Source organism: Coregonus clupeaformis, chromosome 13 (genome assembly GCF_020615455.1).
Source record: "Coregonus clupeaformis isolate EN_2021a chromosome 13, ASM2061545v1, whole genome shotgun sequence".
NCBI classification, from domain to species: Eukaryota; Metazoa; Chordata; class Actinopteri; order Salmoniformes; family Salmonidae; genus Coregonus; species Coregonus clupeaformis.
Genome location: NC_059204.1, coordinates 37,560,557 through 37,580,284, shown reverse-complemented (window position 1 = coordinate 37,580,284; position 19,728 = coordinate 37,560,557). Strand labels below are relative to the sequence as shown.

The 19,728-nt window shown below is 48.4% G+C and overlaps 1 protein-coding gene across 7 annotated transcripts in view; it reads right to left on the bottom strand.

Annotated features, from left to right (window-relative positions):
- The window catches only part of LOC121579908 (seizure protein 6 homolog), a 210,398-nt gene that overhangs the window by 97,420 nt on the left and 93,250 nt on the right, over window positions 1–19,728 (bottom strand). The gene's annotated exons all lie outside the window — the stretch shown is intronic.

The window sequence follows — 19,728 nt, the reverse complement described above, 5'->3', positions numbered from 1 at the left end:
ACACCAACCTCACCTTCGACCAGTTGGTGGACATGTCCATCCGTCTCGACACCCTGCTGGCTACACGCGGACGTCCCGAATGGGGGTCGTCCATTCCATCCTCCAGCACCGCCGAGCCGATTCCCATGGAGCTCGGGGGTGCAGGCGCTAGGGAGAGGAGGAGAGAGAACCCGAGGGGGGCTGTCCCCTGCACCAACTGTGGCCGTGGAGGGCACACTGCGGCTAGGTGTTGGGGAGGGTCTCCTGGGACAGGGGACAACAGGTCACGCACTGGGGAGCCATTTCAGGTGAGTAGATGCCCCACTTACCCAGAGCTCTCTGTTGGACACGTGTGTATACCTGTGAGATTTCCACAGGTGGCACCTCATTCCCAGCATAAGGCGCTAGTAGATTCAGGCGCAGCTGGGAATTTTATTGATCGGGTATTTTGTTCCAGGGTAGGAATTCCCCTTCGGCCAGTGGAACCCCTTTCCCAGTTCATGCTCTAGACAGCCGGCCGCTGGGGTCGGGGTTGATTAGAGAAGTCACAGCGCCACTGAAGATGATTACGCAGGGGGTCATGAGGAGATCATTCAGTTTTATCTGATCGACTCTCCTGCGTATCCCGTGGTGCTGGGGCTTCCCTGGTTAAGCACCCATGATCCTACCATTGCGTGGCAACAGAGGGCTCTTATGGAATGGTCTGCCCAGTGTGTAGGGGAGATGTCTAGGTGTTTCCATAGGGGCAACATCGGTGGAGAGTCCGAACCAGGTGTCCGCAATGCACATTCCCCCTGAATATGAGGATTTAGCACTGGTTTTCAGCAAGACTAGGGCAACACGGTTGCCACCTCATAGACAGGGGGATTGTGCGATAAATCTCCAAACAGGAGCGACACTTCGCGGGAGCCGTGTGTATCCCCTGTCTCAAGAGGAGACCGCGGCTATGGAGACTTACATAGCCGAGTCCTTGGAACAGGGATACATACGGTCCTCCACTTCCCGGTTTCCTCGAGTTTCTTCTTTGTGAAGAAGAAGGACGGGGGGTTTGCGCCCAGTGTATTGATTATCGTAGTATCAATCAGATCACGGTTAAGTACAGTTAACCTCTTCCTCTGATTGCGACTATGACAGAATCATTACGCGGAGCGGTTCTTCCAAAGTTGGATCTCAGGAGCGCGTACAATCTGGTGCGCATTAGGGAGGGAGATGAATGGAAAACAGCATTCAGCACCACCTCGGGTCATTACGAATATCTCGTCATGCCATACGGGTTAATGAATGCTCCTTCAGTCTTTCAATCCTTTGTGGACGAGATTTTCAGGGACATGCATGGGCAGGGTGTGGTAGTGTACATCGACGACATCCTAGTGTACTCTTCTACACGAGCCGAGCATGTAGCCCTGGTACGCAGAGTGTTGAAGAGGCTGTTGGAGCATGACTTGTATGTCAAGGCAGAGAAATGCTTGTTTTTCCAGGAGTCCATCTCCTTCTTGGGTTATCGATTGTCCGCATCTGGTGTGAAGATAGAGGTTGACGCGTGTCGGCCGTGCGTAATTGGCAAACTCCAACCACTGTAAAAGAGGTGCAGCAGTTTTGGGGTTTTGCTAATTACTACCGGAGGTTTATCCGGGGTTTTGGACAGGTGGCAGCTCCCATTACGTCCCTGCTAAAGGGGGTCCGGTGCGTTTGCAGTGGTCAGCTGAAGCGGACAGGGCATTCGTTAAACTGAAGAACCTGTTCACTTCGGCTCCGGTGCTGGCGTATCCGGATCCCGCTTTACCGCTCCAGGTGGAGGTGGACGCTTCAAAGCCGGTATTGGGGGCGGTTCTGTCGCAACGGTCCGGCACGCCACCTAAACTCCGCCCCTGTGCGTTCTATTCCAAGAAGCTCAGCCCGGCGGAGCGTAATTATGACGTAGGGGACAGGGAGTTGTTAGCTGTGGTTCAGGCCCTAAAGGTGTGGAGGCATTGGCTTGAGGGGGCTCAACACCCTTTCCTCATTCTGACTGACCACCGTAACCTGGAGTACATCCGGGCAGCTAGGAGACTAAACCCTCGTCAGGCTAGGTGGAACATGTTCCTAACCCGGTTCATTTTTAAGATCATGTACATCCCAGGGTCCCAGAACGGTAAGGCAGACGCCCTGTCCCGGCGGTATGACACAGAGGAGAGGTCCATTGAGCCTACTCCCATACTGCCGGAGTCTTGTCTGGTGGCTCCGGTAGTGTGGGAGGTCGATACGGAGATCGAAGGGGCGTTACGTGCCGACCCTACTCCCCCCGAGTGTCCTGTGGGGCGGACGTACGTTCCGCTCGAGGTTCGTGACCGACTTATTTATTGGGCTCATACATCACCCTCCTCTGGACATCCAGGTATTGGCCGGACAGTGCACTGCCTTAGCGGGAAATACTGGTGGCCAACGTTAGCTAGGGGATGTGAGAGTTTATGTGTCCTCCTGCTCGGTGTGCGCCCAGTGTAAGGCGCCTAGACACCTGCCCAGGGGAAAGTTACATCCCCTGCCCGTTCCGCAACGACCATGGTCCCACCTCTCGGTGGATTTTGTGACCGACCTTCCCCCTCCCAGGGGAATACCACCATTTTGGTCGTTGTGGATCGGTTTTCCAAGGCCTGTCGTCTCCTCCCAATGCCGGGTCTCCCTACTGCCCTACAGACCGCTGAGGCCCTATTTACCCACGTTTTCCGGCACTATGGGGTCCCCGAGGATATAGTGTCTGACCGAGGTCCCCAGTTCACCTCCAGAGTCTGGGGAGCTTTCATGGAACGCTTGGGGGTCTCGGTGAGCCTTACCTCGGGGTACCACCCAGAGAGCAATGGGCAGGTTGAACGAGTCAACCAGGATGTGGGTAGGTTTCTGAGGTCCTATTGCCAGGGCCGGCCGGAGGAGTGGTCAAGGTATATCCCCTGGGCAGAGATGGCCCAGAACTCTCTCCGCCACTCCTCCACCAATCTAACACCTTTCCAGTGTGTTTTAGGGTATCAGCCGGTTCTGGCACCATGGCACGAGAGCCAGATCGAGGCTCCTGCGGTGGATGAGTGGATTCGGCGCTCGGAGGAGACATGGGACGCTGCACATGTCCATCTGCAGCGGGCCATCCGTCGACAGAAGGCGAGCGCCGATCGCCACCGCAGTGAGGGACCGGTATACGCACCGGGAGATCGAGTCTGGCTCTCGACTTCGAAACCTGCCCCTCCGCCGCCCTGCCGGAAGCTGGGTCGGCGGTTTGTGAGGGCCCCTTTAAAGTCCTGAGAAGATTGAACGAGGTGTGTTACAGGTTACAACTGCCTATTGATTATAAGAATATTAACCCCTCGTTCCATGTGTCTCTTCTCAGGCCGGTGGTAGCTGGTCCACTCAAAGAAGATGAGATAGGAGAGACACCTCCGCCCCCATTGGACATCGAGGGGGCTCCGGCGTACAGGGTCCGGACCATCTTGGACTCGAGACGCCGGATGAGTGGTCTCCAGTATCTCGTGGAGTGGGAGGGGTACGGTCCGGAGGAACGGTGCTGGGTGCCTAGGAGGGACATCCTAGATCCATCCCTCCTGACTGAGTTCCACCGTGGTCATCCCACACGCCCGGGTCCGCGTCCTCCTGGCCGTCCCCGAGGCCGGGGTCGGTGCACGGCTGGAGCCGCACGTCAAGGGGTGGGTACTGTCACGGAATCTGCCGAGGCTGCTCCTCCTCCTTGTTCGGGCAGGCTTCGGCGTTCGTCGTCCCCGGAGTACTAGCTGCCACCGTTGAATGTTTCGATGTTCGTTTGGTTTGGTCTGTCTGTTACACCTGTGTCCGTTTGGTCTTGATTATGTGCCTTATAAGTTTCCTGTGTTTGTGTTCGTTAGTTGTGTGTTATTTTAGTTCCTGTCTGTTGGTGGTATCCTGTGCAGTACTCTGGCATTGTTATTAATACGCACTGTGTTGCGTTGTCGTTTTGCCTCCTCGTTAGAGGCACTTTATTTTGTACTGGTTGTGCATCTAGTAAAGTCCTGTTCGACTTAGCTTATGCGTCCTGTGTCTGACTCCTCTCCACGCACCCACACCAACACTGACACTGACCTAAAACAGGGAATTGTTACTAGGATTAAATGTCAGGAATTGTGACAAACTGAGTTTAAATTAATTTATTTAAGGTGTATGTAAACTTCCGACTTCAACTGTATATATATATATATATATTTGCGAGAGAAAAAAACATACGGGGGATTGGAAGTGATGCAGACAATTACATTGATGGAAGTTACAATCTATCTGCAATATTAAAGCTGATCTACCCCCTAAAGAGAAAAATTAAATAAATAAAAATATATAATAATAATAATACTAAAGCTGAGTGGGGTGTGTTGGGTTGGGGCAGTGCAGTGTGGTGAACACCTAGGAACAGGAAAGGGGCGACCCAGCTATATTGTGTGCAAGTAAAAATAGCCCTACAGTACTATTGGTCCTATGAGATTCATTATATGGAGGATTTTCTGTTTCTGTGTGTTAATGTATATTTGAGGTGTATGTGCTTTTTTTGTTTTTGTTTTTTGTTTCTTAACTTTTCCCTTGGGAATAAAATAAAATAAAAGTGTGAACTGGGAAGGAAATTGTGTTGAGAGAGATTTGAGCTATTGACTAAACTGGTGGGGGTCGAGCGTGCAGGCGGCTCGGGCTAGCTGGTCGGTCTGAAATTTGATATAGAGGATGTCTTATTAAAGACAATCAAAAGTCTGTATTTGTTAGGATATTGGTTCAAGGTGCAACACAATATTTATTATTGAATTACCTTTGATCTAGTTCAGTCTTATTAATCACTTAAACATATTTAATAATGATCTCTTACCTAGCTTTATGACTGTGGGCATTTTTGCTTACTTTTTGTTCTAAATAGAGATGGCATATATGTCCCCCCCACATCTAAAACCAAAGTGGCGCCCCTGGGAATATCAATGCTCATTATTGGTGAGATTACAATAGACCAACAGTGCACTGATTGACAACCAGCTGGAGTGTCTGTGTGGAGAAGATGGCTAGCGCTTCTGAGAACCCTTCATATCACAACCAGGCAGGATAACAATTAAGGAAAGGGTTAATATAATCTATAGAATCATCACCGGGGGGAAATACAGGTAAGTAGCCATTCTAACGCTGGTATCTGAATGAACTGGACTGTAACGGTTGGAGATAGTAGAGACTGGCTGGGGAAATGTGAGTCACTGAGATTATGATACTGTGGCACTCTGTGCTGCAGATAGCCTCTCGGCCCACTTATCTATGGGAAACAGCAATAAGAGCAGTACACAGTGACCCTCAATGATGAGTGACTATCAGCAGGAAGCCTGCGTGCTGCACACACCGTCCCTCCTGTCAAGCCTGTCAGCTGCCTGCTCACCACTGCTACTTACAGGGATATGCAAGGTAAGAAGGGGAGAACCAACGTGGGGACTTAAAACCACTGCCCAGACATTATTACCCAGAATCCCTATGCCAAAGTCCTGTTGCTTAACACGTCTTTACTCCTACTTTCCATACTGTTTGCCATTCAACATATGTCTGACTGGGGCTTTGGTACTGTGACCAGTAACATGTGACTCGTTTCAGGAAACTAGGCGCATGTTGCGCATCACTACTTCACAGGAGTGCCATTTGAACGTAAACTTTTTTTAAAAATCAAAATGCGTTTTTTGGCAGAAATGCCTTCTGGAACATGTGAACTTTCATGTGCCTTAATAACAAATGTGTATGCCATCTGTAAATATGAATAAAATTGTTAAATTACGAGCCTAGTTGGTTTAGCCATGGAAAAAGACAGCAACCTTCCCGCTTAGCCATGATTGGCTGAGATAATGAGTGGGCTGGACATGCCGAGAGATTAGTTCAGATTGGTCTGCCATGTAGCACGCTTCTGTCTATAATATGAGCTGGTCAGTATGTGTAGGTAATCCTTTCTAACGCAGCTTTTTTGAAAGATATCACGTAGTAGAACTGCATAAGTGTTGCTCTCCACTTTCTGGAGGACCGAGTTATGAAATCAGTGGAATTAGAGTATGATAGCGAAGGAGATGGAGAAAATTCTGGCGTTTGATTGCAAATATGCAGACGGAGTCGAAAAGAGAACACACAGAAGGCTGTTGTATAAAACACCTGTCTCCGGATTACATCTTCAAACTAAGGGCAAACATGGCATCCGTGACAGAGAGGGAGAAGCGTCCATCCATGTATACGGGTAAGATAGTCTAGCTAGCTACATTTTCAGATATTACACGTTTCTAATTTTGTCAGAAAGTCATTTTCACTTCAAGTTAAAGTGTACTGTTAGCTAGCTAGCTAACATTAGCTGGCTGGCTAGCTAGCCAACTTTACGTATATGATCTGTGTAGTAATATTTGTATCTCAGAGCCATTTGTATTGCTAATTATAGCCTAATGTTAGCTAGCTGACATTGAACCTGGTTGGTTAGCTACTTGCAGATTCATGCAGGGTAGTAACGTTATGAGTTGGGATTATGGTTCATTGTTTAGCTAGCTAGCTACATGTCTAAACAAAAGACTCCACTATGTAAGTAACTATTTCAATAGAACGTTTATTATGTCACTGCGACAACTGTTGATAAACGTAGCTGGTAAATTCGCACTGGCTATCTACTCCGATTTCAGAGCACTCTTGTCTAAGTGTGCCAGAGTGGGCAATAACTGACAAATTTATGAACGCTCAACACCCGTTGAATATGGCCGTTGTAAGGAAACGTTGGCAAAAAAGCGTAACTAAATTGTTGCCAGCAGTACAGTTGCACTCACCAACGCTCTGGATAACATAAAAACAGCCTAACCAGCTCTGCTAGGGCGAGTAAAATGGTCAGAGTGTGCTGTTCTCTCATTTGTGTATGGAAGTAGCTAGCAAGCTAGCCAATGTTAGTCAGTTATCTTGGGTGCTTGACTGCTGTTGTTAGGTCAGAACGCTCGGATCAACCATACTTTTCGGCCAGAGCATCCAGTGTGCGCTCTGAATGCTTTACGAACGGACAATCTGACAGCGCTCTGAGTTTACGAATGCCCAGAGCACACTCTGGTACTCCAGATTAAATTTACGAACATACCCGTAGTATAAGCCAGCTTTTAGTCTTGAGATCTTTGGTTGTTTAGTAAATAGCCTCATGTGAATCCTTAAAGAGATGGGTGGGGCTAAAGCTTAAAAGGGTTTGAACGATGCTGAATGGGTGTAGACAGAGAATATTCTCTAAAACATTCAAGGGCCATTTTCTCAAAGTGATGTTACAAGTTTATCAACTTTCAAAGCAGAATTACTTTCCCATTGTTCCTCAACTGTAGTGTATGATATACCATTTTCTAGCTTTGAGTCTCTACTTTTATCCAATGTAAAAAAACACAATGTCAAATTTTGCTACATAAGACCGAATCGAGCCGGTCGGTCACATATTAGGTCATTGTCTCCTCAAGCTTCGGGTAGCAGTGCAAGGGCTGAGAAGAGAGTCAAAGAGATTGTGATCACAGCATGAGATAATAGGGTAGGATAGTAAAGGAGACGGGGCGACGCTAGTCTGCCCTTCATAGTCTTGTCAATGTTTCCGATCCAATCAAGACTGAGGTTGTTATTAGTGTGAGTAGCGGGTGCCTGGAGTGGCCGTCCGTCCTGTCTGAATGGCTAGATCATGGCCGCTAGTGACTTTCACGCTCCCTCCCTCTAATACACTCTGATGGCCACTGATATACTGTATGAAGTCAGTTCACTTGGTCAGGTCTGGCCCTCAAGTTCACAGTCAGAGTATATATGAGCTTTCGGGGAAGTAAACTAATCAAAGTAAAGTGGAGGGGTGACATCACTTCTCACAAACATCTCCAAGAGTACATCACAACAACAGCAATTTACTCAATCAGTGGCAGGGTGTCCTAGCCAAGTCTTTATTGAGCTTGGGGTTGTAATAGTTGGTGATTAAGCTGAAAGCCACAGATGATGCATTAAGAGAATGCCCTTCAGTAGTTAACTGAGGAGAATTCAAATTTGTGGTCAAGAAATGTATCTCATGTACTGTCTGACTGTTAATGATTGTAAACAAGGGGAGCTCTGAGTATGAAAGGATAACATGCTGAGAGCACATAACATTGAAAAATATTGTTTCTCCTTGGATTATAAAAAAGAAAATGAGGGACTGAGACTTATGAGGAAACTCCCGAGGCTCTACTGAACAACATTCCCCATTTCACATAATGCAGGGCATTATCATTGATGTATCCAATAAAAAAAAATCATATTTGCACTTCCCTTCCACCTCTAATGGTCAAAATGTGTAGTAGTGAGTGTGTGGTGTGCACTTGTGTTTTCATACAGTTTACTATGAGATATAATTAATGTGTGTGTGCCTATGTATGTGTTTTATTGATTCATCCAACAGTGAAGATAGTAATTACATCCCTCTTTGAGTAGAATCTATACAGAGTGAGGGAGAAATATGCACATGGGAGGCACCTCGGATCAAAACACTTAATAATTGAGCAGAGTACTGTGAGAGAGATTAATACAAACACATAATAACTGTGATTCTGAAGAAGTGATCCGTAAGAGATGCTTCAACCATGTGTTGCCCCTGGTGGCAGCACCAATATACAATGCATATTCACTCCTTTTTATTAATTAATTAACTTAATAAATGAGAAGTAAGTAGAAATTAAAAGTGATCTGATCTTAGAGATAAACAGAGATACTGAATCCTTAACATAATCTCACACCTGTTACTGTTCAAGGATATGCAATGCATGTACAGTGGGTCAGGCTTGGATATATGTCCTTGTCTACAGAATATGACAAGGCACCTTATCCACTAGAGCTGACATTAACATTCTGGACAACATGCCACTCTGCAGGGCACTCTCAGATTTACATGTCCATTTCATTACAGTCCTGAGACCCTGGCCAGATTGATCCTGTGACATCCTACAGACAGTACAGCGTCCTTGAGTGGCAGATGATTTGGAGTGGTGACACATGCCCTGGCTTCAATCAATATCTGCAGTCACCAGAGAGGGAGGTGGGAGACTGTCTATTGAGTTGTTCTATCTCTCTAACCGAACACTGGGCCTAGTATGTGACTGTACAGCCCTTTATCACATTTGTCCTAGGGCCACTGACCATTCATCCACTGGTCTGAGTCTTTGAGTCCCTGTTTCAATCTGTGTGTTGGGTCCAGTTGGCCCTCACTTGGACATACTCGTCCCATCAGGCCACCTGCCTCAGTGATGTGTGTTGATAAAGAGGCCTCTGCATGCTTTCCAGCACAATCCTTTCATTATATTCCACTACACAGAGACTGCCTGTTGAGATAGGAGTCCACTGGAGGGGCTAGAGAGAACAAGCTACTATATCAAAAGCTGGACTGAGAGAGTGGTTGTGTGTGTGCGTGTGTGTGTGTGTGTGTGTGCCATTAACCTTAGCATAGATCCAAAACCCCAAGCAGGAGAAAAACATACATATAAAGAAACACCCTCCACCTAAACGTATCTTAGCCCTCCAGAGCTGGGCGGGATGACAAAGCTCAACCATTTCTAGGTCTTTCATAGTAAATTAGGTGTTTGGAGTATTAGAAATGCCAGGGAAGGGGTAATGTGGGGATCGTTTTGCAGGAAGGACAGAAAAATAAGCAAGTAAACATTCAATAGCCATCTGTGGTAAGCCTAAAACTAATCATGGCCCATTTTCCCAGGCTGATGATTTGCATAAAACCAAAATATATATATATATATTTAAACAAAAAAACACATAATGGAATATGTAGCTGGTTTGCCTAGACGTAAGCAGTAGCTCCCATGTAAATGCAACATCTGAAATTCTGAATTTCCAACTCCACATCCTGAAGCCCATTCTGCTCTCCAGTTAAGTATAAAACTGTGAGCCACAGTCTTGGCACTTCACTCAATTGCACCATGTGGATTAATCAACCGCCCACCTTTGACTATCATTAAACCTTAGTTCTAAGCCGGTCTCACTTCCTGAATCCTAGCTTGAGTTTGGGCATAGACACACAGGCTAACAGGTTTCCATCAAACTAGGTATACGTTACACAGAAGTTTAAATCCCTGATCAGATCTAGGCCGTATACACAAAGCATATCAGAAAAGGTCTTAGGAATCCTGTTAAAACCTGTTTGAAGACAACAACAAAGAACTCTCAGCTCAGAGTAGGTTTTAGGATGATGTTAAGACACTGCCCAGACAAACTCTGAGCCAGGAGTAAAATCAACTCATAAAAGTTTATCTCAGCTGGTACCACAAAGGAAAGATAGTGATGATGCTCATTGACATTGTTGCAAATTGGGGAATAAACAATCGCGATGAGGCATCGCCAGCTGTGAACTCAATATAACGTGTTACTTCAGACAACCACGGTGAATGTGACTGTACATTAAATGTTGCAATGATAAAACATTTGATATAATTTTCGCCTGATAAGATCAGATTGCCTACACTTAATTATTGCCTAATATGTTTGCATGAAAAACCTTTTTTTTACCAATTCTGATGGTTGTTAAAAGCTGAATTTTGACAATAATTACCATTATATAAACACACTCGTCACTATGTTTAACAACTCTAAATCGCTTTGGCACAGTAGGCATTAAGTCACTTGCCGATAATGTTGCAGACAACGTTTGAAAGGTTTATAATTTTTGTCAAACACAATCATAGTCAACATAAGCCCTAAATGCCTTCAATTGTCCAACTTATCGGCATGCCCAATTTAGACATATTTTTTTAACAATGCGTTGCAGATGGATAACTTGAAATAACATGACGTAGGTAATTCAATAATCGAAAGAAAAACATGTTTATTTATTAGCCTAGTTGTTATACACTGAGTGTACAAAACATTAGGAACACCTTCCTAATATTGAGTTGCACCCACTTTTGCCCTCAGAACAGCCTCAATCCGTCGGGCATGGACTCTACTAGGTGTCGAAAGCGTTCCACAAGGATGCTGGTCCATGTTGACTCCAATGCTTGACACTGTTGCGTCAAGTTGGCTGGATGTCCTTTGGGTGGTGGACCATTCTTGATACACACTGGAAACTGTTGTGCATGAAAAACAAAGCATGAAAAAACAAGTTCCTAATGTTTTGTACACTCAGTGTATATCATCATGTAAAGGTCAGATGCTTTGTGATGGTTGCAGACTCAACAGTGCTCGTGGCTCACCAATCCTAAAGGTGAAGGCAGCCCTTCCTTGGACTGTCCCTGGTGATAACAACACTCATAACACTCCTACCCTCAGTATCATGTTCATTATAAACCACTTACATGTTGGACTATGCATGTGTTCTCAATGGAGACAGAACGGAGAGGTAAGATGAAACATGGAGTGTCATGAGCCCTCTCACTCCACCGGGTTACCACCTTAATGTGTTTCCACTATCTTCCACTCTGCTCATCTCTCTCTCTCTACTCAGCCTAACGAGCTCCACCTGTCCCTGCTCTGCTCGGCTCTAATTACTCTGCCAGCTGCGCTGCATTACCCACTAACCTCTCCCAGTATTTAAAGTCCCGTCTCTCAGCTCTCCTTTGTCAGATCGTCTGCAAAGCTCACACCCGAACCTGTGTGCTCGCGCTTCTGGCTCACCCTTGTTTTGTGACCCCGGACCTGCCTGATTCTTGGATACTCTTCTGCCCCAGGAAAACCAGACCTGCTTTCTGCCATTACGACTCCTGACTACTCTTCGACCCCGGTAACTCTGACCAGCCTTCTGCCTTGCTACAACGTATTTGGATTTCCCTTGAACTGTACTTCTGCCTTGTTTCATCCGCCCCGTTGTGTCTGTGTTTCCCCCCAGGACTTCTGGACCACCAACCACCGGCGTCATCGGACGCACCGCTGCCACTGGGGGGCACAGACCCAGCACATTGGACGGGATAACCCCTGGAGCCTTCACTCACTCCCTACTTCCCCTTTTCCCTTAAGTTTTAATAAACTTTCTGGTGTGACGCAATTGTGTGGTCCTCTTGTCGTCTGTCTGAACCGTGACAGTACGATCTGACCATCATGGACTCAGCGACACTTCCCCCGACATGGAAACCGAAGAACCTAAGCAACCCACCGCCATGCTACGCCTGGAACACACTGGAGAGAGCTAGGCCGCATGAGCGGCGACATCACCTCTCTGCTTCCAGGTCGGCCACCAGCAGCATCAGCAGTTCCAGCAGCACCAGCAGCAGTCCCAGCAGCAGCAACAACAACTCGCCAGGATCATCCAACTCCTCACCAACCTTACCCCAGCCAGTCTGCCCACCAGCCCTGCCTCCGAGTCACCTGCCCCGGTCATTTCAGCCGCTGCCCCGAACCCAAGATTGGAAACCCCGAGCGGTTCAACGGCGATTCTACCCAGGTCCGGCCATTCCTGACTAGCTGCCGACTTCAGTTCTCCTTGCAGCCAAGGACCTTCGCCACGGAGGGGCTAGGGTCGGGTATGCCATCACTCACCTGACGGGCCGAGCTCGACTCTGGGGAACAGCAGAGTTCGAACGTCAAACCCCGCATGTGCAACCTTCGACCTGTTTGCTGAGGAGATGCTGAAGGTGTTTGACCTGGATTCACCAACCGCAGAGGCGTCGTGAACTGTTCAGTATTCGACAAGGCAGACGTACAGTCGCAGACCATTCCATCGACTTCCGAACCCTGGCAAGACGAAGTTCTTGGAACACACCATCGTTGGTGGACGCGTTCTTCCATAGCTTGGCTGACTATATCAAGGACGAGTTGGTCTCCCATGAACTGCCTTCCACTCTTGATGAAGCCATCGCACTGACTGTCCGGATCGACAGAAGGATACAGACCCGCTCGTTGTGAGAGGGGGCGCCAAGGTCCACCAACTACCGGCATTCGGAGAGATCCGACTGGGCTCCTGTCAGCTACTGCCACTCACCCAAGTCAGCTTGATCAGTCTGAGCCTATGGAGATTGGGCGAGCCTCTCACTCCTGCAGAGCGCCAGCGCCCGGCTTCACCTCAAACCTCTGCCTCTATTGTGGAGGTGATGGACATCGTGTGGTAACCTGCCCTTTAAAAGCCGAAGCTCACCGGGCATAGGGGGAGTCCGGTTGAGCTCAATGACCATCCAGTCCTCCGACCGCAAACCCTTGCTGCAAGTTCACCTCCGCCTCTCTGACTCTACTCACACCCTGGCTGCTCTTGGTGGATTCTGGCGCCGAAGCCAACATAATGGACATCAAGCTGGCACGCCAACTGGGACTGGAGAACCTCCGTTTGACACCTCCTATTCCTGCCCGGGCACTGGACGGACACTTACTCGGATCGGTCACTCATGTCACGGCCCCGGTCTTGATGGGTCTGTCCGGAAACCATCAAGAAACTATCCAGTTTCACCTGCTCCCCTCTCCAGGCCAACCCCTCATCCTGGGTTACCCATGGCTCCGCCGGCACAACCCTCAGCTCGACTGGGTGACCGGGGGTGATCAGGGAGTGGGGAGAGGACTGCCACCGAACCTGCCTGCTTGCTGCCGCACTACCCCCTCGGCCAGTACCTACTAACTCCGCCCCTGACCTCTCCCATGTCCCAGAATGCTACCATGGTCTCAGAGAAGTGTTTAACAAAGCAAGAGCCACATCTCTGCCCCCTCACCGACCGTACGACTGTGCCATCGACCTCCTCCCTGGAACAGCCCCTCCAAGGGGCCGTCTTTATTCGTTGTCTGCTCCTGAAAGAAGGTCCATGGAGGACTACATCAATGACTCTCTGTCCACAGGATTGATCCGTTCATCTTCATCTCCGGCTGGTGCTGGCTTCTTCTTTGTGGGGAAGAGGGACGGATCTCTTCGCCCTGCATCGACTACAGGGGACTCAACGACATCACAGTGAAAAACCGTTACCCTCTCCCTCTGCTCACCTCTGCTTTTGAGTTGCTCCAGGGAGCCACTGTTTTTACCAAGTTGGATCTCAGAAACGCTTACCACCTAGTGCGGATCCGGGAGGGAGATGAATGGAAGACCGCATTCAATACACCAACAGGCCACTACGAGTATCTGGTTATGCCTTTTGGCCTCACCAATGCTCCTGCTGTGTTCCAGGCTCTAGTGAATGATGTACTGCGGGACATGTTAAACAAGTTTGTCTTCGTTTACCTGGATGACATCTTAATCTACTCCAGAAACCTGTCTGAACACACCCGCCATGTCCAGCAAGTCCTTCATCGTCTTCTGGAGAATTCCCTCTACGCCAAGGCAGAGAAGTGTGAGTTTCACGTCAAGACAGTGGCCTTCCTGGGGTACATAGTGGCAGAGGGAAGTATCCAAATGGATCCTGCCAAAGTATCAGCAGTCACGCCATGGCCAGTTCCGGAGAACAGAAAGAAGCTGCAACAGTTTCTGGGGTTTGCTAACTTCTATAGAAAGTTTATCCGGAACTACAGTACCGTTGCTGCCCCTCTCACTGCTCTAACCAGCACCAAGCAACCCTTCACCTGGACCCCAGCAGCCGACAAGGCCTTCAGTACCCTCAAGGTAAGGTTCACCTCCGCTCCCATCCTCCAGATGCCTGACGTGGACCGGCAATTCATTGTGGAGGTGGACGCCTCGGATGTGGGAGTTGGTGCTGTGATTTCTCAGTGGGCTGCGGAGGATAGGAAGCTCCATCCCTGTGCCTTTTTTCTCACGTCGGTTGTCCCCCTCTGAGTGCAATTACGACATAGGGAACCGAGAGCTGCTGGCTGTGAAGCTTGCCTTGGAGGAGTGGCGTCACTGGCTGGAGGGGTCCACCACTCCATTTCTCGTTTGGACCGATCATAAGAACTTGGAGTACATCCGCACGGCCAAACGGTTGAACTCCAGGCAGTCCCGCTGGGCCCTGTTCTTCACCAGGTTTAATTTCACTCTGTCATACCGGCCTGGATCACGCAACACCAAGCCAGACGCCCTCTCCGTCAATTCCAGAAGGATGACAACCCCTCCAAGGATCCTGTGTCGATTCTGCCAAGTCCCTGCATCGTAGCAGCTCTGACCTGGGCTGTTGAGGAACAGGTGCTGGAAGCTCTCCGTAACCAGCCCGGTCCCAGCACTTGCCCAGCTGACCGCCTTTTGTCCCCGAAAACCTAAGGTCCCAGGTCGTTCAGTGGGGACATGACTCCCGCCTAGCTTGTCACCCTGGCTCCACCCGCACTTACAACCTGCTCGCCCAGAGGTTCTGGTGGCCCGCTCTGAGAAAGGATGTACGGGAATTCGTCCAAGCCTGCCCCCATCTGCAACCAACACAAGTCGTCCTGCCAGCCCCCAGCCGGATTGCTGCAGCCCCTGCCTGTGCCCAGACGTCCCTGGTCTCACATCGCCCTTGACTTTGTCACGGGGCTGCCCCCTTCAAGGGGCAAGACCGTCATTCTCACCATAGTTGACCGATTCAGCAAGATGGCACACTTCATTCCCCTCCCCAAGCTCCCAACCGCCAAGGAGACCGCCCAGGTGGTCCTGGAACACGTCTTCCGGATCCACGGACTGCCAAAGGATGTAGTTTCTGACCGTGGTCCACAATTCTCCTCCACTTTTTGGAAGGAGTTCTGTCACCTGCTGGGAGCCACAGTCAGTCTGACTTCCGGATTCCATCCCCAATCCAATGGGCAGTCAGAGCGGGCAAATCAGGAGCTCGAGAAGGCACTGCGATGCATGACTTCACGCAACCCCCCACTCCTGGTCGCAGCAATTGACATGGGTGGAGTACGCACACAATTCTCTGACCTGCTCTGCCATCGGTATGTCCCCTTTCCAATGTGTTTATGGATACCAGCCTCCCTCTATTTGCCAGTCAGGAAGGGGGAGGTTACTTGCCCATCTGCACTTGCGTTTGCCCGTCGATGTCGCCGCACCTGGTCACAGGCCCGAGCCACACTTCTCAGATCCGTTGCCAGCTACACTACCGGGGCCAACCGTCGGAGAATCCCTGCTCCCACCTACCATGTTGGTCAAAGGGTGTGGTTGTCGTCAAGGAACCTGCCACTCAGGGTGGAGTCGCAGAAGTTGGCACCTCGGTTCATTGGCCCATTCCCTATCATAAGAGTGATTAGCCCAACTGCTGTCCGGCTCCAACTGCCTAATTCCATGAGGGTGCACCCCACTTTCCATGTGTCTAAGATTAAGCCCATTCATGAGAGTCCGCTGGTCCCTGCTGCGCCTTGTCCTCCTCCTCCACGGCTCGTCGATGGTGGTCTGGTTTACACCGTCCGCCGCCTGCTTCGGTCCAGACGGAGGGGTAGGGGTCTCCAGTACCTCATTGACTGGGAGGGCTATGGACCTGAGGAAAGGACCTGGGTGCCAGCTAGTCGGATTGTGGATAGGACTCTCATCACCGCCTTCCACCAACGGCATCCTGATCAACCTGCAATCCGTAGGGGGCCGCCCCAGAGGGATCCCTAACCGTCCTGCCCGCTCGGCTTCCTGTCCTGTGCCTGATCCTGTCTCGGGACCTGTCCCATCTCCCGACCACGGCCCTCCGGCTTCCTCCGAGGATGAGGGCGTCGCTCGGGACCGTTCGGAGGAGTTCTAGCCCTCCTCCGGCTCCTCCTCCCGCCCGGCGTGGTGTTGCTCTTGGGACTTCTGGGGCCGTCCCCTTGGGGGGGGTTCTGTCATGAGCCCTCTCACTCCACCGGGTTACCACCTTAATGTGTTTCCACTATCTTCCACTCTGCTCATCTCTCTCTCTCTACTCAGCCTAACGAGCTCCACCTGTCCCTGCTCTGCTCGGCTCTAATTACTCTGCCAGCTGCGCTGCATTACCCACTAACCTCTCCCAGTATTTAAAGTCCCGTCTCTCAGCTCTCCTTTGTCAGATCGTCTGCAAAGCTCACACCGGAACCTGTGTGCTCGCGCTTCTGGCTCACCCTTGTTTTGTGACCCCGGACCTGCCTGATTCTTGGATACTCTTCTGCCCCAGGAAAACCAGACCTGCTTTCTGCCATTACGACTCCTGACTACTCTTCGACCCCGGTAACTCTGACCAGCCTTCTGCCTTGCTACAACGTATTTGGATTTCCCTTGAACTGTACTTCTGCCTTGTTTCATCCGCCCGTTGTGTCTGTGTTTCCTCCCCCAGGACTTCTGGACCACCAACCACCGGCGTCATCGGACGCACCGCTGCCACTGGGGGGCACAGACCCAGCACATTGGACGGGATAACCCTGGAGCCTTCACTCACTCCCTACTTCCCTTTTCCCTTAAGTTTTAATAAACTTTCTGGTGTGACGCAATTGTGGTCCTCTTGTCGTCTGTCTGAACCGTGACATGGAGAAGTCTACAATTTCCTCTTCATGGCTCTATTTCCTTTTTAGCAAGGGGGCACAGACTGGAGTGGGCGTCCTCTCTCTCAGAAACACCCCTCGTCTCTACTTGAAAAAGGTTTCTCATTCAATTATGTACATTTGGAAAATTGGCCTGAGTGAAGTCATCAATCCATCTCTGCGGCTCTTTTCATCATCAGTGTCCCTGGTGAAATAGATCAAGAAGGATCTTTCATGCCCAGGAGGCCTCTTCCTCCTCTCACCAGGCCCAGCATCACGCTCACAATCACACAGATGACATCTCAGACTGTTTTCCTCTTACAAAATAATTTCACAGCGCCTTTGAAATATAAAGCTATTATTAGAGAGTCTCCAGCTAGTTGGCGGGAATTAAGGTCATTACAAATCTGCCTCCATCTTGAGGAAATGGATTGGGACATCTGGGTCTGTTTCCACAAAGCGTCTCAGAGCTGAAAATTGGTCGTAAGTGCTGAAAAAAGCTATGCATGAAGCCTCTTTAGTCATAAGAGTCACACCAAGTCAACAGATATTTAGGACACCTCATGAGCTGTCCTTACCAGTGAAGAGTTACCTGTCGGGGTCTTGACAATAGAAAAATGCAGCGAGTCACCACATACAATTGCTTTGGAGTTGTTAAAATAGTGTTTTGATATTTCTATGTGATCAATCCATAAATAATCTAGACCTACATGCAACTGTATCTCTTGCACTTTTGACAATGATTTCACATGAGGCCTACTTCACATGATATGCCTAAATACTTACACTGAGTGTACAGAACATTAGGAACACCTGCTCTTTCAATGACATAGACTGACCAGGTGAATCTAGGTGAACGCTATGATCCCTTATTGATGTCACTTGTTAAATCCACTTCAATCAGTGTAGATGAAGGGGAGGAGACAGGTTAAATACATTTTTTTAAGCCTTGAGACAATTGAGACATGGATTCTGTATGTGTGAATAGGCAAGACAAAATATTAAAGTGCCTTTGAAAGGGGAATGGTAGTAGGTGCCAGGAACACCGGTTTGATTGTGTCAAGAACTGCAACGCTGCTGGGTTTTCCACGCTCAACAGTTTCCCATATGTATCAAGAATGGTCCACCACCCAAAGGACATCCAGTCAACTTGGGCCAGCATCCCTGTGGAACGCTTTCAACACCTTGTAGAGTCCATGCCCCGATGAACTGAGGCTGTTCTGAGGGCAAAAGTGGTGTTCCTAATGTTTAGAGACAATGTGGTGAAATGAGAGTGCATATGGATTTACTTACCAGATCATCTCACTGTGTTCAGGCAACATGCCATGAGACTTTAACAATGACCCTTCTAATCGTGGCTGGGTTTAATGTAGGTTATCACTTAATCTCTGAGTCCACTGCATAGCTGATAGGTTATTGTGACATGAGTGGGGGTGTATCATTGTCATTTGCTAAGGCAAGCACTAAATTATACTGCATGCCTCCTTATCGTGCATAAAGGAGATGACCATGAGTGAACAACGGCCCTATCAGTCCTGGTATTCAAAGGTCCTGAAGGATTTTTATAAAGTTACTTTTCATTTAAGGGGAGGTTTTCACCAAGAGAAACAAGCAAGGTGGCTTTCAATCCACATAATTCAAAGATAGACAAATACCAACAGCATGCTATGTGGCCATGGAGACAGGTAGTGGTTTAGCCATGATCTGAAGCACAAAAGTCTAACTTTTTAAATTGCTACTGTACAATATGTCCCTATGGTCAGCATCCCAGCATACTTCTAGCTAAGTAATTGGTGGTCTGTGACTGGCTCTTTTCAGCCAAATGGGAAAAACAGAATTACTCTGTCCATTGCAAGAGTCAATTAATTCCCCTACTTAGCCAATGCCACACAGACTTTCATTCACCTACAGGGGCAATGCCACTTTCTCTTTACAAAAAGCATGTTCTCAAATATATATATATTTTGCTCATCGAGAGATTGTTTTGATTGTGTGTGTAATCAAGAAGGGATGACTGCTCATTGACCAATTTAAACTAAATGTAATTAATTGTTGTTCTGATTTAATCAAATAAAATACAGTGCTACGGTCATGGCCATTGAACCAGGAACTAGGAACACAACCCGAGATTAAAGTATTTACTGTAAACTACAACGGTATGCAACTATTGCTAAAGAAATTGACTATGCATTAGAATTGGTTTATTTCCATTAGACAAAATGATATGAATGATATGAAATGCAAAGTTTGTATTGCATCATGCAATGTATGATGAATAAATTGTGAAATATATTTTACACTCAATCAATGAATTATGAGATAATCTTATTGCTAAAGTACTGTTGATGGGATACAGAATGATACATTTTGTCTGGGAAATTAAATGAATCTAAATGCATTTCAACCTATTTTACCTACTTATTATTATTTTTGGTAGGGGAAATAGATGCACCATCCCTTCTTTCCCTGGAG